Below are 6,288 nucleotides of genomic sequence, written 5' to 3' on the forward strand. Positions count from 1 at the left end.
TCTGTTGATGGGCATTTAGACTTATTCTATCTCTTGGCTATTGTGAATAGTGTTGCCATGAACATGGGAGTGCAGGTGTCTCTTTGATATACTGATTTCATTTCCTTTGGGTATATACTTAGTAATGGGATAGCTGGGTCATAAGGCAGTTCAATTTTTAGTCCTCTGATGAACTTCTACACTCTTTTCCACAATTGCTATACCATATTAAATTCCCATCAGCAATGTAAGAGTTTTCTTTTCTCCACATCCTCACCAGCATTTGTTATTTTCTTTTTCTTTCTTTCTTTCTTTTTTTCTTTCTTTCTTTCCTTCCTTCCTTCCTTCCTTCCTTCCTTCCTTCCTTCCTTCCTTCCTTCCTTCCTTCCTTCCTTCCTTCCTTCCTTCCTTTCTTTTTTATAACAGCCATTCTAACTGGAGTGAGATGAAGTCTCATTGTGGTTTTAATTTACATTTCACTGACGATTAGTGATGTTGAGCATTTTTGCACGTGATCGTTGGCCATTTGCATGTCTTCTTTTGAGAAATATCTGTTCAGGTTATTTGCCCATTTTTTAGTTGGTTTATTTGTTTTTTCACTGTTGAGTTGTTTGTGTTCCTTATATATTCTGATATTAGCTCCTTATCTGACATGTAGTTTGCAAACATTTCCTCCCATTCTGTAGGTTGTCTCTTCATTTTGTTGATAATATCCCTTGCTGTGCAGAAGCCTTTTAGTTTGATGTAGTCCCATTTGTGTATTTTTGCTTTACTTGCCTGTGCCTTTCTAGTCTTTCTCAAAAAAGCACTGTCCATGCCCATTTTGTGTAGTGTTTCCCCTATGTTTTCTTTTAGTAGTTTCATATTCTCAGGGATTAAGTTTAGGTCTTTAATCCACTTCAAGTTAATTTTGTGTATAGTGAGAGATGGTGGTCTAGCTTCAATCTTCTGCATATGGGCATCCAGTTTTCTGGCACCATTTATTAAAGAGGCTGTCTTTTCCCCACTGTATATTCTTGGCACCTTTGTGGAAAATCTGTTGGCTGTAAGTGCATGGGTTTATTTCTGGGCTCTCTATTCTGTTCCACTAGTCTATTTGTCTATCTTTATGCCAGTGTCATGCTGTTTTGGTTACTATAGCTTTATAGTGTATTTTGAAGTCAGGAAGTATGATGCCTTTGACTTTGTTCTTTTTGTTCAAAATTGCTTTTGCTATACAGGATCTTTTGTGGTTCCACAGAAATTTTAAGATTTTTTTCCATTTCTGTGAAGAATGTCATTGGTATTTTGATAGAGATTTCATTTCATGTGTAGATTGCTTTGGATAATATGGACATTTTGATTATGTTAGTTCTTCCAACCCAAGAACACAGGACATCTTTTCATTTATTTGTATCCTCTTTGGTTTTTTTTATCAGTGTTTTATAATTTTCATGGTAGAGATCTTTCACCTTGGTTAAATTCACTACTAGGTATTTTGCTATTTTTGGAGCTATTGTGAATGGGATTACTTTCTTGATTTCTTCTTCAGCTATTTCATTATTGGTGTATAGGAAAGCTATTGAGTTTTGAGTGTTGATTTTGTATTCTGATACTGTTCTGAATTCATTTATTCATTCTAGTAATTTTTTGGTGCAGTTTTTACAGTTTCCTATGTATAAGATTATGTCATCTGAAAATAGGAAGAGTTTGACTTCCTCCTTTCCAATTTGGATGCTCTTTATTGCTTTCTCTTGACTTATGGTGCTGGCTAGAACTTCAAGTACTGTGTTGAATATGAGTGGGGAAAGTGGGCATCCTTGTCTAGATACAGCTTAGAGGAAAGGCCTTTAATTTTTGTCCATTTGGTATGATATTAGCTTTGGGTTTGTCATATATGGCCTTTATTGTGTTGAGATACATTCCTTTTATTCCTAATTTGTTGAGTGATTTTGTCATTAAGTGGTGTTGGATTTTATCAAATGCTTTTTCTGCATATGATGAAATGATCGTATGTTTTTTTCCTTCATTCTGTTGATGTGATGTATCACATTTATTGATTTGCTTATGTTGAACCATCCTTGCACACCTGGGATGAATCCCACTTGATCATGGTGAATGATTTATTTAATGTGTTGTTGGATTCTGTTTGCTAGTATTTTTGAGGATTTTTGCATCTATGTTCATTAGGAATATTGGTTTGTAGTTTTTTGTTGTTGTTGTTGTTGTGTCTTGTTCTGGCTTTGGTATGAGTATAATGCTGGCCTTATAGAATGAGTTTGAAAGTATTCCCATGAGGCCGAGCCTGTGGTGCACTCGGGAGAGTGCAGAGCTGGGAGCGCAGCGACGCTCCCGCTGCGGGTTCGGATCCTATATAGGAATGGCCGGTGCACTCACTGGCTGAGTACCGGTCACGAAAAAGACAAAAAAAAAAAAAAAAAAAAGTATTCCCATGGAGCTTAACTTCTTTAGATTGTGGTAAGTACAACAGAAGAAAATGCAGGCTGCTATGTGAACTCTATGTAAGCAAGATAGCTGGTCTAACCACTTGCTCAAATGCCTCCTAGAGAGGGCTGGGAAACCCCCTGCTGTGTTTCTTTCAAGTGTTTTCAGGCTGTACTAGATCGAGAGCCTGAGAATGATAAAGGAGGACTGTGTTCATGCCTGAAGACCCTGTACCTTGAACTTATATTATGTGCACCTGAAGAGGTGAGCCTGGCCAGTTAAAGATGTCTCTGACACATACTTGGGCTGGGCTACATGCAGGAACATGCCAACATTGTATGCATGTATGTAGGTATTTATGTATGTATGCATGACTAGATCTGAAGAGACTTCACTGCTTCCAGAGCATCTGATAGGTCCTTCACTAAACAGAAATTATCATCTGTAAGTATGCATTCTCTGGGGAGGCTTTTAGGACTAGAAAGCTGCACATCTTGGTCTGTTTTGAAAAATGTTGCCCAGGTATCTCGATTGTGCTGACTTCCTTCTGTGTTCTTCAGATAAGTAAACTCTTTTATTTGTCCAAGTGGTATCTGTGACCGATCTTTTCACTCATCTGAACCTGCTACTAAAATCAGTCAATTTAGTGGTTGTACAGAACAAGGTAGATTTCACCTTATGATATATTGTCTAGCTTTTACACACAATTTCACCTTATGATATATTGTCTAGCTTTGTCACCTTCTAGTTTTCCTTCATGGTATATTATTTTATCCTTCAAGACCCCAAAGCAATGCAATGATTTAGTCACAATGTTTGGTTAAAAATATTAACCAATTATATCTGCTCTGCTTTGTCAGTAACTGAGTAAAGTTGAAAGCAACCTAAATGTCCAATACTTAAAAGTTTGAAGCAGCTTAAATTGTTCATTATCTCATAATGTTTGCATGGTGCATAAAGTTTTAAAAGCCTGTAGTAATTGGAAACATTAACCTTTGACCAATTGCAAATGTTTTTAAACATTTCAAGAACGTAGCCAAACAAGCAAAGCAGGCCTGATTGACTGAAAATGAATTGGGGAAAAAAAAAAAAGAAAACTGAAATGGTAGGAAACAATTTTAACACACTCTTTTCTTTTTCTTTTCTTAATTTTATTTTGTCGATATATAATGTGGTTGATTATTGTGGCCCATCACCGAAACCCCCCTCGCTCCTCCCTCTCCCCCCTCCCACCCAACAATGTCCTTTCTGTTTGCTTGTCGTACCAACTTCAAGGAACTGTAGTTGTTATGTCTTCTCCTCCCCCACCGCCCAGTTAACACACTCTTTTCATTGTTTATTTTCTTATATGTATTTTATTTTTTTCATATTATGAAAGCAAGGCATATCAACACAACAGAAAAGCAGAAGCAATGTGAAGAATACCATAATTCCACCTTAATTCCAGGTGCTGCTTTCTCCAACATACACTTTCTCTCTTCCTCCGAACACAGCCATCTTTCATTCTAAACAGACTTGTCACCCCTGTCACTGGAGCCTTCAGGTTATCGGTTTCTGAGCTCCAAAGCCTGAGGGAGGAAGGCGAAGGCTGAAGCCTCAAGAAATAGCATAGTAGAAAGAGGTGAGATGACTTGAATGAAATTTTGTACCTCCCAAGTTTGCCTTGGGTAAATTCTGAGACCTAAAAACTACCAAGTAACCACTAAGTAAATGGCTATTAAATAAATAAATGAATGAACGACACGTGTCAATAAGCAAAAAAATCAGTTTAACACATGTCTATTTGGTGTTCAATTTCTTATAAGGATGTTATTTCATGTTCAGGATAAAATTAAGCTCTTGACATAGGCTAATGTGGGCACATGTTTTTCTCCTGCCTGGTACCTTTCCTTTCTTACAAGTTCCTGCTTTGCTGTATTCCACTATCTAAAACAGCCACTCTGAGCTGACTAGCACCTTATCACTTTATACTTTATTTACCTCCTCTGTCCTGTGACATCTAATATTTTGCTTAATCCTAAGTACTCCAGTTATTGCTCATGTCAAGAACAGATAGCTTATCACTGGGATTTGAGGGCAGAAACTCCACTGACTCCATCAGCCCAAACATTAAGAATGAAAAAGGCCTTTATTTATTAATTTTTAAATAATAGCTATCTCTCATCTATACCACAAATCATCAAATATTTTTTTATCAACTCTCTTTAAAAATTTTGTGTTCTTAATAAACGTTTATTATATTCGAAAGTAAAACAGAGAGGATAAATACAAGTAGCCCAATACTAATCACCACTGCTTCTTACTTCAAAGAATTTCCTTTAGATTTGTTATCATTTGCAAAATGCATATATATAACATACCTTAAATATTTTGGTTATATAAACAATTATTAAAAAATTTCAACTGAAGAAGTATTAATACAGATGACTTTTTTTCCCACAAATTTTAAAGCAGATTCTTCTTTTAAGAATGCCTAAGGTTGAGGTGAGCGGTGAGGGGTCGAGGGAGAGACTGAGCCAGAGACGGCTCACCTGGTGGGACAGGTGTCTGGCTGCAGCAAACCAAACAATGAGCTATGCCTGGCCCCGGACACCCCCACCCATCACCTGGGCTGCCACATGTGGGACCCTGGGAGCGGCCAATGGAGCTATGTCTAGAATCATATGATGAATCACCCCAGCCCCCACCAAGCCTCCGCACCTGTAGGACAGACCTGAAGGACCCTGGTCACTGTGGGCCAGAGAGCATTACCTTCTTCTCTGGCTCTGCGGTCCCTAACGTGGACTCTTGCTGCAGGGAGCCACTGGCTGAGCCCCTGCCCATGTGGCACAGCCTGCCCAGCACCCTTGCCAGCAGTCCCCGCAGCTCCAAGGAATACTACTCCTTCCATGAGTCGGACCGGCCCGAGATGAGTCGTGGCTCTGTGTCACGCCAAGAGATCCATGTGCTCATTTTCAGGAAGCCGACAGAGCTGTTTAGCGTATACCAGAGCAATGAGCTGGCCAAATGCACATCAGACACTGCTTTTGGAGAAGACCAGTAAGATCTCAGACCTTAGCAGCAGTGTCATTCAGGACTACCACCTGGACGAGAAGGATGTGAGGGCCACCTGGTATGCGGCATCAATATTCGAAAGAGGGGTGGTCAACTCAGGCTGCTACCCCCACTGCTGCTGCTGCCTCTGACAGTGGCCATGAGACCATGGTGGGCCCAGGTGTCAGCCAGGATGAACCAACAGTGCAGATCTCCCAGGAGATGATAGCAGATGCCATAATCAGAAGCGGAGGACTTATGGAGCCCCAGGGTACCCAGTCAGCCACTACTCAGCATTCCAGGGCACCTACATAGACTCATCAGGGGCGCCTCTGCTCCAGGTATGCTGCTACCCTGGTCCTCCCACCCCCCACCCCCTGGGCCCAGTGGCCCTGATCTCTTCTGGGAGAAGCACAGACTGCAGAATGAAGAGGAGGACAAGGGCCTCCTCTTGGGGAAGCTGGGCCATGAGCCCAGAAGCAGGGCTCACTCTCACTCCTCCTGCCTTGGCTGGCAGGTTCCTGGACCATGTGCACTTACTGGGCCATGGTGTCCTCATCCCCTTACATCCCAGCTGGCCTGACTGCCTGGGCCTGTTCCTTCTTGCCCATGGTGTTCAGGCAACATGGTCATAGAAAGCAAGGACTTGGGAATCATGTTCTGGGATTGAATCCCAACTCCACCCCATAATATGCCACCCTAATCAATCATGCAAACATCTCCCTCCCTGGGGATCCAACAGTTAAAAAAGCTTGTATTAAACATATTGGGTTGAGGGGCGGGCAGTACTCACTCCATGGTATGTTCTGTTGAGCAGTTAGTTCTGGTTCTTGGCTGATGTTCACACATTAA

At 40.7% G+C, this 6,288-nt stretch overlaps 1 pseudogene; it reads left to right on the forward strand.

Annotated features, from left to right (window-relative positions):
* The first annotated feature begins 5,044 nt into the window (after positions 1 to 5,044).
* Positions 5,045 to 6,071, forward strand: LOC134381723 (keratinocyte differentiation factor 1-like; annotated as a pseudogene).
* The last annotated feature ends 217 nt before the right edge of the window (positions 6,072 to 6,288 follow it).

Source organism: Cynocephalus volans, chromosome 7 (genome assembly GCF_027409185.1).
Source record: "Cynocephalus volans isolate mCynVol1 chromosome 7, mCynVol1.pri, whole genome shotgun sequence".
NCBI classification, from domain to species: domain Eukaryota; kingdom Metazoa; phylum Chordata; class Mammalia; order Dermoptera; family Cynocephalidae; genus Cynocephalus; species Cynocephalus volans.